The sequence below is a fragment of the Amphiprion ocellaris genome, chromosome 11 (assembly GCF_022539595.1).
Source record: "Amphiprion ocellaris isolate individual 3 ecotype Okinawa chromosome 11, ASM2253959v1, whole genome shotgun sequence".
NCBI lineage: Eukaryota > Metazoa > Chordata > Actinopteri > Pomacentridae > Amphiprion > Amphiprion ocellaris.
The window spans coordinates 31,904,170-31,923,345 of record NC_072776.1 but is presented as its reverse complement, the minus strand read 5'-3'; the positions used below and the strand labels follow the sequence as shown (position 1 = coordinate 31,923,345).

General features: G+C 38.4%; 1 protein-coding gene across 2 annotated transcripts in view; it reads left to right on the top strand.

Annotated features, from left to right (window-relative positions):
• Positions 1-19,176, top strand: part of enox1 (ecto-NOX disulfide-thiol exchanger 1) — a 178,647-nt gene that overhangs the window by 45,527 nt on the left and 113,944 nt on the right. For both annotated transcript variants that reach the window (XM_023299366.3, XM_023299364.3), the window contains exon 3: positions 11,166-11,204. The gene's annotated coding sequence lies outside the window, so the exon portion shown is untranslated. The remainder of the gene's footprint in view (positions 1-11,165; positions 11,205-19,176) is intronic.

Sequence of the window (19,176 nt, the reverse complement as noted above, 5' to 3'; positions counted from 1 at the left end):
ACGTATTATGACTATAAAAATATGCAAAATGATGCAAAATGACCATAAAGAGACAACAAATGACTAGAGAGATGGAAAATGACTACTTAAGAGATGCAAAGTAACTACAAAGAGACACAACGTGACTGCAGAGATGTGCAAAAAAGATGCAGAATGACCAAATAGTTGCAAACTGACAACACTGACATGCAATATTAGACGCAAAATGACCACAAAAAGCAACAAAATGACTAAAGAGACATGCAACGTGACTACAAAGAGATGCAAAATAAATAAAAAGACACAAAAGGACCAAACAGAGACATAAAATGACTCAAGGGACGCGTGAAATGACTACAGAGATGTGCAAAATGACAACAAAGTGATGCAAAATGACCACAAAGAGAGAAAAAAAACAGTAAAGGGATGTATATAATGACTATATGAACATGCAGTGACAACAAAGAGATGCAAAGTGACTACAGTCATAAATTTAGTAACGTCATGCAAAATGACTACAGACATGCACAATAATTATATAAAAAATTACTTCAAAAAGGAGACAACGACTAAAGAAACCTGCAACACGACTACGAATCAATGCAACACGACTACGAATTAATGCAACATGACTACAGTGACATGCAAAATAAATGAAAAGACAATGAAAGTGTCTAAAGAAAACTAAAGGGACACGTTAACTGACACCGAAATGTAGCAAAATGATGACAAAGAGACAGAAAATGACTAAAGAGGTGAAAAAGGATTATGGAGACGTGCAAAAAGATGCAGAACGACCACAAAGAGAAAGACAAGCAAAATAACCATAGTCATGCAAAATAATTAGACACAAAATTACCATAAATAGACAAAATGACAACAAAGAGAGCCAAAAATGACAAAACAGACAAGCAAAATGCCTACAGGGACATTCAATATGACAACAAAGTGATGCAAAAGATGCAAAATGACAACAGTGACAATTAATGACTAGAGAGACGTGGAAAAAGATGCAGAATGACTTCAGAGAGAAACAGAATGATTTCAAAGAGTCGAAAAATGACAACAGCGACAAGCAAAATAACTTGAGATGCAAAATGACCACAGAGAGAAAAACAAATAACTCAAAGATTCAAAATGACCAGACAGATGCAAAATGATTTCAAAGAGTTGCAAACTGACACGATCAACGTGGAAAAAATAATTATAAATATGCAAAATGATCTCAAAGAGAGACGAAATGATTACAGAGATGTGCGTAAAGATGCAGAATGACCACAAAGAGAGACAAAATGGCTACAAACAGAGCCAAAAATGACAAAACAGACAAGCAAAATGACTATAGAGACCTAAAAAATAACAGCAAAGTGATGACAGACAGAAAATGATTAGATAGGGATGTAAAAAGATGCAGAATGACTTCAAATAGAAACCAAGTTATTACACAAAGATGCAAAACGACCGAAAAGAGACATGAGTGAATTACAAAGGAACACAAAACAACCACAAAAAGACATAAAAGCCTCTGCCAGGTGACACAAAATGATCGCAAAGAGACACAAAATAACCACAAAGACTGAAAAATTGAGTAAAGGGACACATAAAGCGACTACAAAGACATACAAAATAATGACAACATGATGCAAAATGACAACAAAATGATGCAAAATGATGACAAAATGATGCAAAATGATGACAGAGAGAAAATCAGTAAAGGGACATGCAAAATGACTATAAAGTGACAACAAATGACATACAGGTGCAAGACAGATGCAAAATTACCTCAAAAAGAGACAAAGTGACAACAAAGACAGCCAAAAACGGCAAACAAGTAAAATGACAACAAAGTGAAGCAGTGATAATAGACAACACAACTAGAACCATGCAAAAAGATGAAGAATGACTTCGAATTAAAACCAAATTATTACACAAAGATGTAAAACGACCACAAAGAGACACGAGTTAATTACAAAGGAACACAAAACGACCACATAAAGACATAAAAACCTCTGCCAGATGACACAAAATGATCATGAAGAGACACAAAACAACCACAAAAATGCTAAAGGACAATAAAAACAGACACAAAGCAGCTGTTTTATTATTTTCCATCATTGTGGGAGGATTTTACAGGTTTGTTTTGTCCACATGTCGTCTTATTGTCTGTCCATTACGTCATATTCACATCAAACCTGCTGCACGTTTGTACGAGTTAAAGCCTCTGAACCGGTTGTTTCTGTGGAACTGAAAGCAGCTGAGTGCGGTGGAGTGAGAGTAGCAGGGCGTTTGGTTTTCCACTTCCACACCAAAGCGGCGTCTCTCTGCACTTCACATCCAATCACACACTCTGCCCGTCCTCATTGTGCTGCAGGAAAACCTCCATCGGAGACATTTTCCGCAACTTAAACCTGCTTTCTGACTGTTTGGACCTCATGGTGGAGGTTCTGGGAGCAAAAATAATGAATCTTTTTATCTCCATCGCTGATTAGCAAAGAGCTAACAGGAAACACGTGGACAGCAGCTTCTCCTGTTTATCTCAATGAAAGGACAGATCAGACGAGCTGCTGCTAATTAACACGACGGCTTGAACAGTTTCAACGCGGCTCCCTGCAGCTGTTTGTCAGGAAAAAGATGCTTCCTTTACCTCCTGCACAGACTCACAGTTTCCAGAGTTTAAGTTTAGTTAAATGGCTACTTCACATGTAGCATGTAGCAAAATGACTATTAAATCAGCAAAACACATCATCTGTTACAGGTATTTGCTGTTATTTGAAAGAAAATTACATATATTACAGGCTGAAAAGTGGTGTAGCTATATAGCTTTTCGACAGTTACTGTACAGATTTTTCCTGTTTTTAAATTCTAAATTACAAATATTAATTAGTGAAATCACAGAAAAACGGTGTTTGTTTACATGTTTGTTATATATTTTTTTTAAAAACAGGTCAAAACTATAAATAATCTGCATTTTCATAAAGGATCATTTGTTCTAAAATTGCATTATAATTATTTTTACAGATATTTTGTATGAAAGTATTGAAAAGTATTGTTTTCCTGTTTTGGTAAATTATAGATAATATCAAGTATAATCACAGAAAATAAAATTTAAAAAAAAAACAACAAACCAAAACAGAAAATAATGTCTAATTCAATTATATTTTTTAAAAAACTGTATTTAAATCAGCAAATTTTTTTATCTTACATTTTTTTGTTGTTGTTTTGTTTTATAGCTAACATGTAAATTAATACTTTTTTCTGTAATTCCACTACTTGCTATATGTAATTGAACAAAACAGGGGAAAAATTAATTTAATGTAGTAGTACAAAAAAATCTGCGAGTATCTGTAAAATAATTATATTTGTAACTGATTTCAATATAGTAATTCAAAAAAAAATTTTACAAATAAACATCATAAAAGGTAAACAGATAAATGAATTAATGCAAAAGGAATTCTGAGTATCTGTGAAATAATATTTGCTGATTTAAAAACAGTAAAAAAAAAAAAAAACAACCATTTTGAAATTTCAAACTACCCCTATGATAATGGATATTATTTACAGTTTTGGCCTGTTGTCTTTAATTAATTGACATATTTATTCCTTCAAATAATAGCAAATAGCTATAAAATAATTATATTTTTAGCCAGTTTAAATATATCAATTGAAATTATTGTTATTACTATTATTTTTTTACAAATGATGTGAAAGGTTAATGGATATTATTTATAGTTTTGGCCTGTTTTTTGTTAGTTTTTTTTCCAGTAAACTTATAAAAGTAATTATTTTTTCTGTGATTTCTCTACTTATCTGTAATTTAACAAAACAGGGAAAATCTCTAAAATCACAATAAATTATATAAAAAACTGCACTACATCTTTTTTTGTGTGTAATGAAGGTTAAATTAAAGAAATCAAACCCACAGAAAGTCGCTGATTTGCTGCAGTTTTTCCAACCATTTCGCTGCTGGCAGGTGAATTTCTGCTAAACTCTCCAAACGCAACAAGCTGAACAGAATATTTAACCAAACAGCTCTCCTCCTCCTCCTGCTCCTCCTCCTCGCTCTTCGTCTCGGTGTCATTAACGGTGATTTATTCGAGGCCTCGCAGGAACACGATGGAGCCAGTAGGTGGATGAAGGAACATCACCTCACCTCGCCGTGATTGATCAACGCAAAGCAGAGGCCACGGAGACGAACTGCACACAAAACGCACAATTAGTGTTAAGCTTCAGCAGTGTTGTGACGCCGGCGCTGCCTGATGAATAGAAATGCTGCAGGTTTGTTCTGGACACTCTGGAGTTTGTTCAGATGAATGTTTCATTCTGCAGCAGGAAGTCAGTGTTTTTTAGTAAAGTTATTAACGAGGTTCTTGGACTCAAAGCTCTCATGTCTGCTGCAGTTTAAATCCAGTAATTATGAAGGTGTCGCATCGTCAGGCTGCTCGGATTTAAATCCTCGTCTGCTGCTATACACTTTACAAATGGACCAGACTGCAAAGGCGGCTGGAAATAGAATAAGTTAATAGAGCTGCTTGTGCTGTTTGGTGATGATGTGTGTGTGTCATGTAGTTTCTTTCTTGTGGTTGTTTGATGAGACTAAAATGTTAAATAACGTAGCTGCATCCTTTAAATCTATCGTTCAAAACTTTGGGGTCACTCAGACAATTTCATGTTTCCCATGGAAATTCACACTTTTATTCAACATAACTGTACAAGGATTTTCTAATAATCAATGAGCCTTTCAACACCATTAGCTAACACAATGTAGCATTAGAACACAGGAGTGATGGTTGCTGGAAATGTTCCTCTGTACCTCTATGGAGATATTCCATTAAAAATCAGCTGTTTCCAGCTAGAATAGTCATTTACCACATTAACAATGTCTACACTGGATTTAGCATTCATTTAATGTTATCTTCATTGAAATAAACTGCTTTTCTTTCAAAAATAAGGACATTTCTTAGAGACCCCAAACTTCTGAACAGTAGTGTTTATGTGGTAGATGCAGCCGTATTATGAAATCACGTATTCAAAGTTTTGAATGTTGAATTTTAGCAGCCATTTATAGAACTCAGAGACCAAAAATAGGTAGAAAAAAAGTTTGAATGCAGTAAAAACAGTCACACATTGGAAAAAAAACCAAAACAAATCCTGTTATTCTGTTGACAGCTTATCTGTGGCGTTTTTATGTTTGTCTGCAAATTCAACCCCAAAAGGAATCATTCTCTCGCAGAAAACGCTGCTTATCTGCCTGAAGCGCTTCATATTAAGTCCAGGCTGTTTTTCTATTACCTATCAATGTCATCAGGTAACACATTAGCATAGCGTCTGGCTAGCAGGTAACTCAGACTGTAAACAAAAAATTAGCAACTTCCTGTTCATCCTTCCGTTGCTTGTTACCCTTTATTTGTAAATGTCAGCTGTTTGTTCATTAAATTGTGCAGCTAGCTTCCTAGCAGATAGCTTGGTCTGTAAACAATGATCAACCTCCTTTTCCTTCCACCATTATCATCATGTAACACATTAGCATAGCGTCTGGCTAGAAGTTAGCTCGGAATGTAAAAAAAGAATGAACAACTTCCTGTTCATCCTGTTGTTTCTTACATTTTATTTGTAAAGGTCAGCTGTGTATGTGCGTGTGTGTGTGTGTGTGTCTGTGCATTAAATCATGCAGCTAGCTTCCTAGCAGCTAGCTTGACCTGTAAATACATAATGGTCAGCTTCCTCCTTTTCGCTCCACCATTATTTCCTCACTAGAGTTGCTTCTGCTTCTGGTTACTGGACACGTCGATCCAGTTGACCAATCAGAGCAGAGTTAGCTTTTTCCTTAAAGAGACAGGAGCTAAAATCATGGCTGCCAACTCTTACGCTTTGGCCGTGAGACACACGCGTCTCAGTCCCTTCACACGCTCAAACGCCTCACTCCCAATATCACACGGGCAAAATAAATACATTTTAAAAAAGTTCTACTTTGCTGTTATGGGAATATGTAACCTTTGGGGAAATCCAGTTCGCGTTTTTACTCCAGAGAACGGCAGGTTTGTGAAATTCCGGTCCGCATTTTCCGTCCTCCCCGATCCCCAGTCCCCTGTAGCGGGTGGCTGTCAGGCTGGTTGTCTCTGAGTGGCGCACCTGTGTTTGAAAGCTGCTGCCCGGGAGCTTTAAATGATCGTGGAGGAGTGATTCCAGACATTAACCTCTTTTCAGGTATGTATTAAGGCTTTAGAACAAGTGTATCGCTCAGTTGTTGTGTCAGTGGGCTTGTAGTCTCAAACTGGTTTGTTTCCTGCGAGCGGGAGAACTGAGGTTGCTAGCATGTCACATACTGAAATGTTTGGCAGCAAAAAAAACAAACAAACAAAAAAACCCGTAAATGTTGTTGCACAGTGGTCCTCAAATTTGTAAAGGAGTGACATGTACATAACATAAACCAGGTCAAAATATCAGGATGTTGACTGTTACCACAGCTATCATTGTAACATATAAATCTTTGCTGCCCATCACCATCAGAATAAACTATAGAAGGTTTGCATATGATGTAAAAACATGTCTGTTAGCATTGAGCTATTCCATCAGCAGCAAAACCAGTGGCGTTTCTTAAACTTTTCTTCAAGGTTCAATTTAAATTGTGCACAACTTAAATGTAAACAGGAAATGAAACCTTCGGCATTATACATTGAGTGGCAAATTAATGGGGAAAAAACCTGTTGGTTTTCTGGTTTTGCTGCTGTTTCCATGATGGAACGCTAACTGGCATCTTTTGCTAGTTTTGGACCTAATATGACTACCTTCTATAATGCTCTGTAGAATGGTGTGAACACAACCTACACTGGTGATGAGAAATTAAACCAACATGAATATTTTAATCCTTTAAGGTTGCAAGCTGCCACTCAAAGATAAGGGAGGTGAACCAGGAAAAAGGAAGAATATTTAGTTTTATTTTTAATAGATTAACCACCAAAGAAAAAGTATTCATCTGAGACAGAACAGACAGACTAGCAGAGGTTGAGAGGTTAGTGTTGTCTATTTAAAGGGTGAAAATATTTTCCTGTTACATTACAGCAGGGATTGTCAACATTTTTCAGGCTATACCCCTTTCATTCCATGTATTAAATTGTGTTTCGAATTCTGCTGGACGTTGTGATCTGATTGTTTAATTTTCAGCTACATCGTTTGTTTTAAAAAACAATAAATATGAGTATATGAAATATATGAAGACAGATGAGATCAACGTTTTAGAGAAGTATCAACTCAAACAAAAAAGTGCTTTCTATTCTAAAACTGTAATGTACTGTATTTAAAATTTAATAATAAGTTTACATGCAAGTTAAAGTGTCAAATGTAGCATAATTTATGGCTCCACCACCTCGAGAGCTGATCCCATCAAATATTAGAAGCTCAGCAGGTTGTTAGCACTTGGATGGGAAACTATGAGCAAAAACTAGGTGCCTGTGTGGTCTTTAGTACAGCCATGCTTCAATTAGGTTTTAACAGGCAAAATGCTCTTAAAATACACCAGAATGCAGGAAATGGGATCAATCATTTTCAAAATTTTCTGAGGGAGGGCCCCTAGACCCCCCGTCAGCATCCCACACAAACCAAATGTCACTCTAAGGTCTGGTCACCAGTTAGCCCTGTAAAACTGAGCATTTTAAACAGATGATTAAAGGATGTGCTGCAGGAAAATGCAAAATGATCAAAAATGAGGTGTTCTTTTAGCATTAAAACACATAAACCTATTCTAGTCGACCCTGAAATTACAAAAATAAACCTGTAAATGTGCTGAATATGGGCTCTTTAAAACCACTGATTAGAAGAAGCATGAATAAATTACAAAGTCTTCTAATCTCAGGTCACCAACAAAGTAAAACTGCCCTTATGGAATGATGTTCCTCTCCGTATGATCCACATACATCACTCCTATTTTCACAGGTGCAATCAGACGCCACAGCAGAGAGACGATGATCTCGTTAAACGATATGCAGATTTATTCAGCATTTGCATATCAATCAGTTCGGCGGCATCGAGGTGATAATAAGGGAGCGAAAACAAGGAGATAAATAAAACAGACACACACAGGAGATGAAGGAATGAAAGGAATGCGAGCAGGAAAGATATTTAAAGACAGAGAGGGAAGGTTAACAGCTCACCTGCTGCTCAGGTAAACGGTGTCATTTCCACACTTTTAGCTTATTTTCCTGCTCGGTTTGTGGTTTCTTTTTCTCCACCATTCATTCTGAGTGTCACGGTGAAATAATTTATTTAAGATTAATCAGCATTGCAGTGGCAATGTCGTCATTTCTGCATGTTTTACAGGATTTTGGGTTATATTTTATGACCAGAATGAGAAAAATACACAAAACAACCACAGAGAGACACCAACAAACCAGAAAAATACACAATACCACCACAGAGAAATGCAAAGATGAGACGAGAAACACAAAATAACCACAAATAGACACAAAAACATGACAACAATATACAAAACAACCACAAAGAGATATGGAAAGACAAGAAAAATACACAAAATTACCAAAAAGAGTCACAAAAAGATGAGAAAAATACACAAAATGACCACAAATAGACACAAAGCAACCTCAGAGACAACAAACAACCACAAAGAGACGCAAAACCACCAAAAATAGACATGAAAAGACCAGAAAAATACATAAAACAACCACAAAGAGACACAAACCTACACAAAGAATCACGAAAAGATGAGAAAAATGAACAAAACAACCACAAATTGACACAAAAAGATGAGAAAAAAAATGTAAAATAACCACAAATAGACACAAAACAACCTCAAAGAGACAAAAAACAACCACAGAGAGACACAAAACCACCACAGACACAAAAAGATGAGAAAAATACACAAAATAACCACAAAAAGATACAAGATGAGAAAAATACACAAAACAACCACAAGCAGACACGAAAAGATTAGAAAAATACACAAAAAAAACAAAAAGAGACACAAAACCACCACAGACATGAAAATAGAGGAAAAATACACAAAACAACCACAAAGAGACACAAAAAGACGAGAAAAATACACAAAACAACCACAAAGATATACAAAAAGATGAGGAAAAATACACCAAACCACCACAAAGGGACAGAAAACCACCACAGAGACACAAATTGAAAAGAAAAAATACACAAAACCACCAAAAAGAGACACAAAAAGCTGATAAGAATACACAAAACAACCACAAGCAGACACGAAAAGATGAGAAAAATACACAAAATCACCACAAAGAGACACAAAAAGATGAGAAAAATACACAAAATCACCACAAAAGACATGAAAAGATGAAAGAAATACACAAAATCATCACAAAGAGACAGACATTTTTCACCACTGTTCATTCTTAGTGTCACTGATATAATTTATTAAATATTTATCAGCATTTCAGTTGCAGTGTCGTCATTTCTTCATGTTTTGCAGGATTTCTGATGATATTTTCAGACGCCACTAGGTGTCCATTTCCCCCAGTGACAACATCCTGGTCCAGTTTGTCTGCAGAGAGAAGCTGGGCTGCTTCCTTCCAGTCTGGGCAGCTTTGGCGAGGGACACTCCATGCCATATGGGCCTCTCTGGCTCTGACACACTGTACTCTTCACTTGGCTGAACATTAAACAGCATCCAGTCACTTTCTGTTCACGCTGAGCTCCACTACCGCCAATTTATTTAATGCTTTAATGTCCTTCAAACTAGATTCTTGCAATTTTTTTTCTCGCTTATCCAGCAAATAACAGAAAATTGCATCACTTTGCATGGTGTTGTAATCTCGTAGATTTCCTAATTTTGTATTTTATCAGGCTGTGAGCGTCGCTGACCGCCCACTGAACAATAAGTGTCTGATTATGGCTCAGCTCGTCTGTGAACGTAAAGCTGTATTTAAAATGATAGTTCGTCTGTCACGAAACAACCATAAAACACCAAAATGAGACAGAAAACTCCACCAAGAGGTGCAAAATGACCACCAAGGGACACGAAAAGACCTCCAGAATACACAAAACCACTAAAAACAGGCACGAAAAGACCACAAAAATACACAAAACCACCAAACACAGGCACGAAAAGACCACAAAAATACACAAAACAACCAAACACAGGCACGAAAAGACCACAAAAATACACAAAACCACCAAAAAGAGGCACGAAAAGACCACAAAAAACACACAAAACCACCACAGACACAAGCCAACCACAAAAATACACAAAACATCCACAGAGACACAAAACAACCATAAAGAGGTCACAAAAAGATCACAAAAATGCACAAAACAACCACAAAAAGACCGGAAAAATACACAAAACAACTACAGAGACACAAAGAGACCCAGAATGATGACAAAAATGCGCAAAACCACCACAGAGACACAAGCCACCCACAAAAATAAAACAACCACAAAGAGACACAAAACAACGACTGAAAGACTACAAACACACACAAAACTACCACAAAAACACACAAAAAGTCCAGAAAAATACACAAAACAACCACAAAGAGGCCCAAAACAACCGCAAATATACCACAGACACAAAACGACCACAGAGACACAAATAGATGAGAAAAACACAGAAAACAACTGCAAAAAGACACAGAAAAATCAAAAAAAGAGACACACCCTGTCGTCTCCTTGAACTGTTTCCTTTAATTCACACACCTTTAATACATGAAATGATCACATAGTTGAATTCAGCAGCAGGTTATTTGGCTCTGTATGATCTGTTAGTGACACTTTATACTAAAACATAAACTCTGCATGATGTAATTTAATTCTGATTGGCTCATTCATTGATTCATTGCTGTCGTCGGGGTGATTGACTTTCGTCTAGATCTTATCGGCTCTTTGTGTTGCTTCTTTTTCATGGTCGGTTTTACTGCTTTTGTTTCCCCATGGGTTTGTGTTGCTTCTTACCCTTTATTTAGAAAGGTCAGCGTGTGTGTGTGTGTGTGTGTGTGTGTGTGTGTGTGTGTGTGTGTGTGTGTGTGTGCAGTAAATCGTGCTGGTTTTATTAGCGACTCTCATTCCCAGTCGGTGGGAGGGTTGAAGTGATGTCATGGTTCAGACCTGAACAGATCTGAGCAACAGAAACACACATTTACCTCGTTAAGACGCTTCCAAGAGCCTCGACGCAGGAAACTAACGATGAACTCTGCTTTCTGTCTCTGCAGGGACGTTTGGACGTGAGCGACGGCTGAAGCAGTTCAACAGTGAGTTCATCTTTACTGTCTTTGAAATGCTGATTTACAGAGTCCCTGTACACGAATCTGACATGAACGACCACATCTCTGCTGACAGCTGCTCGTTGTTGTTGCTGCGTTTCACAAGTTTGTAGTCCAACCATCATGTGGTCTCATTATCCTCCAGTACAAGCATTCATCAGCTTAAACTCTGGGTTTGTTGTGCAGCTGTTCACCTGTGTAGCATATTGGACGGTTTTGAAGGCAAAAGCTCTGGGATGCTAGAATAACAAATATATATCTATTTTCTAGTTTCGTGTCACAGTTTCACTGTTAAAACCGTCACACTAATGTGATGCTGCAGCACCTGAGTGTCGGGTTTAGTGCAGAAAAATGTGCAATGAAGACATGTGAGGCTGTTCATGTTCTGCTCATGTGGGCATTGTGTAGTTTCTTTCTTTTGGTCATTTGATAAATAATGTCGCTTTTAGTTTAGTTTTTGCATTTATAGAAGGTAGATGAAATCATATATTGAAATCACACTGCTTGTTACCTTGTCAGAGGTTTGTACACAGATGTCTTTTGTCATTTTTGAAATTTTAGCAGTTATTTATAGAACTCTGATATACTATATATATATATATATATATATATATATATATATATATATATATATATATATATATATATATATATATATATATATATATATATATATATATACATATATATATTTGCACATTCTAGTTTTGTGTCACTGTTTCACTGTTAAAACTGTTAGAATTGTCACATTAATGTGATGCTGCAGCACCTGAGTGTCGAGTTTAGTGCAGAACTGCATTGCAAAGCTCTGCGACTACAGATAGATATAAGGCTGCTGAAGTTAAGGAGTCAGACACTGTCCACATGTTATATCAAATATAGCTTTTTCCATGTCTTTTGTCCTTGTTCTTGACTACAAGCAAACACAATTTTAGGTCACAAGAAGGCTTTTTGTAAAAGTTTATTGTAGCTTAATTGCTGGGATGCTCAGTTTGTTGTGCAGCCTGCATGTTGGTCTGTAGCCTTCAAGCAACCGTGTTTCTGTAACATCTTTTTTGTGCACTTTGAAGTATGTCATTAGAAATAAGTTACGGAAATGTCAAAAATAAAAAAAAATAAAAAACTATTTTGCAAAACATTTAAAAAAAAAAAAAAAAAGGTCAACACCTTTAACTCACAATAGCAAATAAAAACAAATAATCCTGAAGAATTATCTCCGTTTTTCTCCAATAGATGCCAAAACTTAGTTTCTTTTTTCTTCTTCAAGGTTTTTATATATTTATTTATTTAGTTTTAGCAATTGGCAACTAGTTTCCACACTCATTGCGCTGCTCTGTGCATACACTGCCTGTCCAAATACCACTGCGGATGGTGTGTGTCACGAACAGATTTCAGTGGTTAACTTGTATTTTTATGCTAAAGCAGTGGAAAGAGATGAAAAGAGACGCAGAGACTTTGGCTTTTGGTGATTGTGACCAACAACTATTTCTTGGCCTGAGTTGAAGGTTTCCAGAGGAGGAGCAGCCTGAAAGAGAAAGCCGAGAAAAATGCTGTGAAACGACGATCCGAGGAGGACTTGTTTTCTTTGTTTTGTGTGTTTTGCTTTGCCGTTGTTTGCTGATGGACTCCGACAGACGGAGGCGATGAAGACGGGCTGAAGTTGAGGCCCGTTTGACTGCAACCCAGACAGGAGTTTACAGTAATCTGAGCATCAACACTAGAAGTCTGTCTGGAATCTGACGCACTGATGTGACTCGTATTGTCGTCGGCTTTGGCTGCTTTAGTGGGAATCTCTCAGGTCAAGAGTCAAATGTGGCTTTTAGCTGAAGAGCCTGAAAGAGTTCACGGTCAGGACTCGTCAGAAAAACCTGAGGTGCTGCAAGAGAACTGGGAACATTTTCATTGATGGATGGTTTTACAGTTTTGTAAACCACAAAAGCATGATTTCAGGTTTCTGTGCATAAGCCAGAAAAGTGTTGCATCGAGAAAAGCTGCGGCATATCTTGGTGTTTCTACACATTCCTACTCTGTTCATATTTGTCTGTCTGATCTATCGATCTGCTGATTTGCAAACTAGTCTTCAAACTTGCAGTGCAGAGCTTTTGTCTCCCCCTTCTGGCACAGAACAATCACACAAACACTCCTGAGTCATATTGAAGCCATAAATTGAAGGTTTTCTTTCAGCCTTCTTCTGTCTGGAGCATCAGAAACTTTTCTTGGATGCTTCCTCAGTTTTTCCACCATCCTCCTAGATGCTGTTGCCCACTCTGCTTACGTTTGCCCCATTTTTCAGCTCCGACAAGTCTTTTCTTTTTGGTATAAAATGCATCACTAGCAGTCCAGTAACGCCGTATTTAAAACTCCGCTTTACTGCCAAATACAAACAGTTTTACCTGCAGTTCATAAGCTTCCATGGTATTACTTAGACTTGTTTGACTCAAATGTAAGACTTTATATTACTAATATTCTTGTGTTTTTGTTTTTTTTTTTTTAAAAAGGGAAAAGAGAGAAAGAAAATGCAGCCGCAACCAGCAGTTTTGCTTTTAATGACATTTGACACTGGCAGGATTTAACTGGAATAACAAAGTTAACCGTTGCTTAAATACACTTAAGGAATCCTTAAATGCATTAGTTGCTTTTCAAACACTATTATTTACCTCTAAAATACAGCAAACTAAGACAAATAACTCACCAAAAAATGTCAAAAAAATGAGTTTCCAAAAACAAATCGGTCAGCATTAGGGCAATCGTTTTCTGTTTGATTCTGCGAAGATGTACAGAGCATGTTTTGGCCTTTAAGGGCATGTCATTAAACAAGCTGTAACTGGACTTTTCTTTTTAGATTCTTGAATTCCAGTGGCTTTTTTCTGAAGCTCCTAGGATTACGATGACCTACACTACTATTCAGAAGTTTAGGGTCACTCAGACAATTTCATGTTTTCCATGGAAATTCACACTTTTATTCAATATAATTGCGCAAGGGTTTTCTAATCATCAATGAGCCTTTCAACACCATTAGCTAACACAATGTAGCATTAGAACACAGGAGTGATGGTTGCTGGAAATGTTCCTCTGTACCCCTATGGAGATATTCCATTAAAAATCAGCTGTTTCCAGCTAGAATAGTCATTTACCACATTAACAATGTCTAGACTGTATTTATGATTTATTTAATGTTATCTTCATTGAAAAAAAAAAAGCTTTTCTTTTAAAAATAAGGACATTTCTAAGTGACCCAAACTTTTGAATGGTTGTGTATTTGTCTGAGAATCTTCACAGACTCAGGCTCAAATAACATTATGTATGCATTCTTTAATGTGTGACATGCACTCACTGTACACTTTATTAGCTAATCCTTGCTAGTAAAAGGTTGGACTCCCTTTTGCCTTCAGAACTCCCTTAATTCCTCATGTCATACTTTCAACAAGGCGTTGGAAACATTCCTCAGAGATTTTGGTCCATATTGACATGACAGCATCACACAGTTGCTGCAGATTTGTCGACTGCGCATCCATGATCCCAATCTCCTGCTCCACCACATCCCAAAGGTTCTGCTGGATTGAGATCTGGTGACTGTGGAGGCCATTTGAGTACAGTGAACTCATTGTCGTGTTGAAGAAACCAGTTTGAGATGATTTGCGCTTTGTGACATAGTGCATTATCCTGCTGGAAGTAGCATCAGAAGATGGTCCACTGTGGTTCACAAAGGGATGGACATGGTTAGAAACAACACTCAAGTAGGCTGTGGTGTTTAAACCATGATCAGTTGGTACTAAGGGGTTCAAAGTGAGACAAGAAAATATCCTCCACACCATTACACCACCAGCAGCCTGAACCTTTGATACAAGGCAGGATGGATCCATGATTTCATGTTGTTTATGCCAAATTCTGACCATCTGAATGTCACAGCTGAAACGGAGACTCATCAGACCTGGCAACATTTTTCCAATCTTCTGTTGTCCAGTTTTGGTGAACCTGTGTGAACTGTAGCCTCAGTTTCTTGTTCTTAGCTGACAGAAATGGCCCCAGTGTGGTCTTCTGCTGCTGTAGTCCATGAAGGTGTGTGTTGTGCATTCAGGATGGACATTTACCACAGTGAATGCATGGTCCTGACAATGAAGTGCAGAGGCATTTTGAGAGATGTTGTGCTCATTTTGTGTCTCTGTGATTATTTTAAGTGTCTCTCTGCTTGTTTTGTGTTTCTTTGTGTAACTCTTTGTGTCTGTCTGTGCCTAATTTGGGTCTCGTTGTGGTAATTTTGTCTTTTTGTGGTAATTTTGTGTCTTCTGTGTGGTTGTTTTGTGTCTGTCTTGACCAGGACTACCACAGTGAATGCATAGTCCTGACAGTGAAGCACGGAGGTGAGAGTGGAATGATATGGGGCTGCTTGAGTGCAAAAAGTGTTGATGACATTTATCTTCTATTGTCCAGTTTTGGTGATCCTGTGTGAACTGTAGCCTCAGTTTCCTATTCTTAGCTGACAGGAGTGGCACCCGGTGTGGTCTTCTGCTGCTGTAGAACATCCTCTAAAGGTTGTTGTACGTTCAGAGATGGTATTCTGCATTCCTTGGTTTGGTTATTTGACTGACTGTTGTCTTTCTATCATCTCCAATCTCAGTCTGTCCATTGTCCTCTGACCTCTCACATCAACAAGGCATTTTCATCCACACAACTGCTGCTCACTGGATAGTTTCTCTTTGTAAACCCTAGAGATGGTTGTATGTGAAAATCCCAGTTGATCAGCAGATTCTGAAATACTCAGACCAGCCAACCAACAACCATGCTACATTCAAAGTCACTTAGATCCCCTTTCTTCCCAATTCTGATGCTCGGTTTGAACTTCAGCAGGTTGTCTACAAATGCATTGAGCTGTTTCCATGTGATTGACTGATTAGATGTTTGTTAACACGCAGTTGAACAAGTGTACCTAATAAAGTACCCGGTCAGTGAGAGTTCTTTTACCGAATTCAGTGATTTTCAACATTTTACCAAACATTAGAGGGCTGAAACGCTCCTCCTCTGTCGGTGTGTTTGTGTGTTTACTGCAGGCTGAGAAAAGGCAACAAGGCAGGATTAGGATGGATTAACGCTGCCATCACCATCATACATTCAGCCTTCTCCTCCCTCCACTCTTTCTCCTCCTTTATCCTCTCCTCTTCCTTTATTCCCATCTCCTCTCCATCTCCTCTGCTGCAGTAAATTCCCTCGTTGCTCTTTTCTTCCCTTCCCTTTTCTATCCTTCCCATCGTTTCTCCTCGCATTTGCTCCACCTTTTCTCCCCCCATTCCCTGGTTTCCTCCGTCCTCACCCCTCCATCCCTTCCCCCATCATCTCTTCCATGTTCCCCTCCTCGGTGGAGACAGTGGTGAGGCAAAGGGGAGCAGCAGCAGGGCCAGAATTTACATCTTGATATATCAGTTTCCTGCAGCAGCGGAGGCGGTGATGGATGGCGTGTTGCCGGCGCCGCGGCGCTGCCATGAGTTACCGCGGTGATTACCGGCAGAGACGGCTACTCACTGGCCACTTCATCACCGTGACTGGTGGGGAGGAAGGCGAGAAAGGAGAGAGAAAAAGGAGAGAGGGACAGAAAAACAGAAAGAGAAGTGAGAGGAACACAATTGGAGGAGAGAGCAGGAGGAAAGGCGGCGGCGGCTTGTTGTGGCAGGAAGGAGGGATGGGATGATCGGGGAGGAAAACACAGATCTGTTAGGTCAGATGGAAGTAAAAGACAATCTGAGGAGGTGAAAGATTCTGTATGATGAGGTGAAAATCACAGGAGATACTGGAGGTCACAGACTGGTGGAAAATCCTGCAAATATCCCAGCATTCCAGACTGTTCCTTTAAATGTGTATGCTCTGTATGAAGTCGTAAAGATCAGAAGTGATTGTCTGAGCCTGCAGTTTACTTTAACCCTCCGAGTAGTTTCTGGATATTTGTCTCATTTTTACTCACTGTTGTTTTTATTTGTCAATAATCTGGCAATAAAAATACAGATACAGATAATCAGAAGAATGTCAAATATCTGAGTGCTCAACTGGTTGAGTGTGTGACCCATAAACAGGGACTAGGTTCCCCGACACAGCAGCCTGGGTTCGATTCCAGCTCACGGCCCTTTTCTGAAGGTCTCCCCCATTCTTCTCCCCTACTTTCCTCTCTGCCTCTCAACCGAACCTGTCAAATAAAGTCAAAAATGACCGAAAAAATAACTTCAAAAAGAAAGGAATGTGAAATATCTGCCATGATAATCATTCTATCCCTAATCTGTACTTTCTCATCACAGTGTGCTGTTCTGTGGAGGGGAGGAAGCCTCATTTTGTTAACTATCCATTGCCTTGATGTCATTTTGGTAATTTTTACTTTTGTAGACGACACAGTTTTCAAACAAACCAGCAAGGCCAAAAAATCTGCAAAAAATATTGAATTTTTTACCTTGTTAACACGTCTGCAGGGTGTCCGTAAAGTCTGGATACATAGGAAATCTCATTAACTATAATTATTTTCTGACCACAGATTAAATATGGCTTTGTCGAAAGAAGAAAGAGTTGAACTGGTACTTCTCAGTGGATGGGAAGAATGGACATATCGAAAGACAGGGTTGGGGTTAGGGTTAGGGTTGGGGTGGAGGCAAAATAAACTAAAGTTAACGAGATTTCTTATGTGTCCAGACTTTAGGGACACCCTGAATTTTGTGTTTTTATATGATGGAAGACACATAATGAACTAAATAAACAGGGGCCGTCTCAAAAACTCAGATTCAGACTTTTCCAGGTGTCAAACATAACAAACCTGAGAAACATCCTGTCGACTTTCAGGGTGGAGTTTTTTGAATCGTTATTCTTCCTCAGAATTGGTTTCCAATTCGCATATATGCAGCTGAATTACTGGAATAATAGTTTTATAGTGTTTGAGCAGCACCCTTGTACAATTTACACCTATATCTCAGTATATTGTAATTTTAGTTTTATTTGCTTCTATTTTAAACACCACATGCATGCTACTACTATTATTATTACGATTATTAGCTCTATGTACCTTTAAATTGCCCCAAAGGGACAGATAAAGCTTTTTTTAATTGAATGAATTTAATTGAGTGAGCCGGTGTGCTTGAGCTGCAGCGAGTATTGGAGTAATAAGTGGAGATAGAAGCTCATAGATCTACATTCTTCAGGAGCCAACAATGTAGAGTTACATCTGAACCATTCAAAGGCACGACAGGATTATTTTCATAGAAAAGATTTACCAGAGACGAGTTTTTAGGGGTTAAACCAGCAGCCAGGAGAAGCTTTTAAATCCCGGTTGCAGCCGCGAACCTTCACCTCCAGCCTTCCTGTCTCCGAGGCTCGTCCTGCGGTTGGTGAGTTCATGTCTAGACCGGCCGCTGCCTGCCATCCAGCCGGGGGAAAATCTGACATGCCCTCCTCCCTCCTCCTGCCCTCCATAAAAACTGAGGAAAAACAGATCGATGCCCTACAGCTCACTCTGCTCGTGGGCTTATTGAAATGGAAAGTTACGGGTCCTTGAACGTGTCGGCAGGAGGAGGAGGAGGGACTGTCATTGTTTCATCAGGCAGCTTCTGTTGACGCTTTTAATCCACTTGCAGCCACTTTCAGCTGCACATATTCTGTTCTGTTATTTCATTTTCTTGCTGTTTTGCTTCATTGTAAATCCAAAGTAAGCCGTTATTTTTGACGTCATTATCGGTGGAGATCTGTGAGCCATTTCCTCGCAGGATTTTTTTCTAATCGCTCCATTTATTCCCCGTGAAGACTCGTCTTAATCTGAGCTGAAGGGTGGTTTCATTAAGCTGCCGAGTGTTTTAGCTGCTTGTAAATAATATGAAGGTCTGAGAGGCTACAGGTCTGAGAAAAAACATTTATTTCAGACAAAAACTCACTTAACTAACAAACTGTACAATTGTAACCCACCTGTTGTCCTCATTTACAGGCACCAAAACAATTG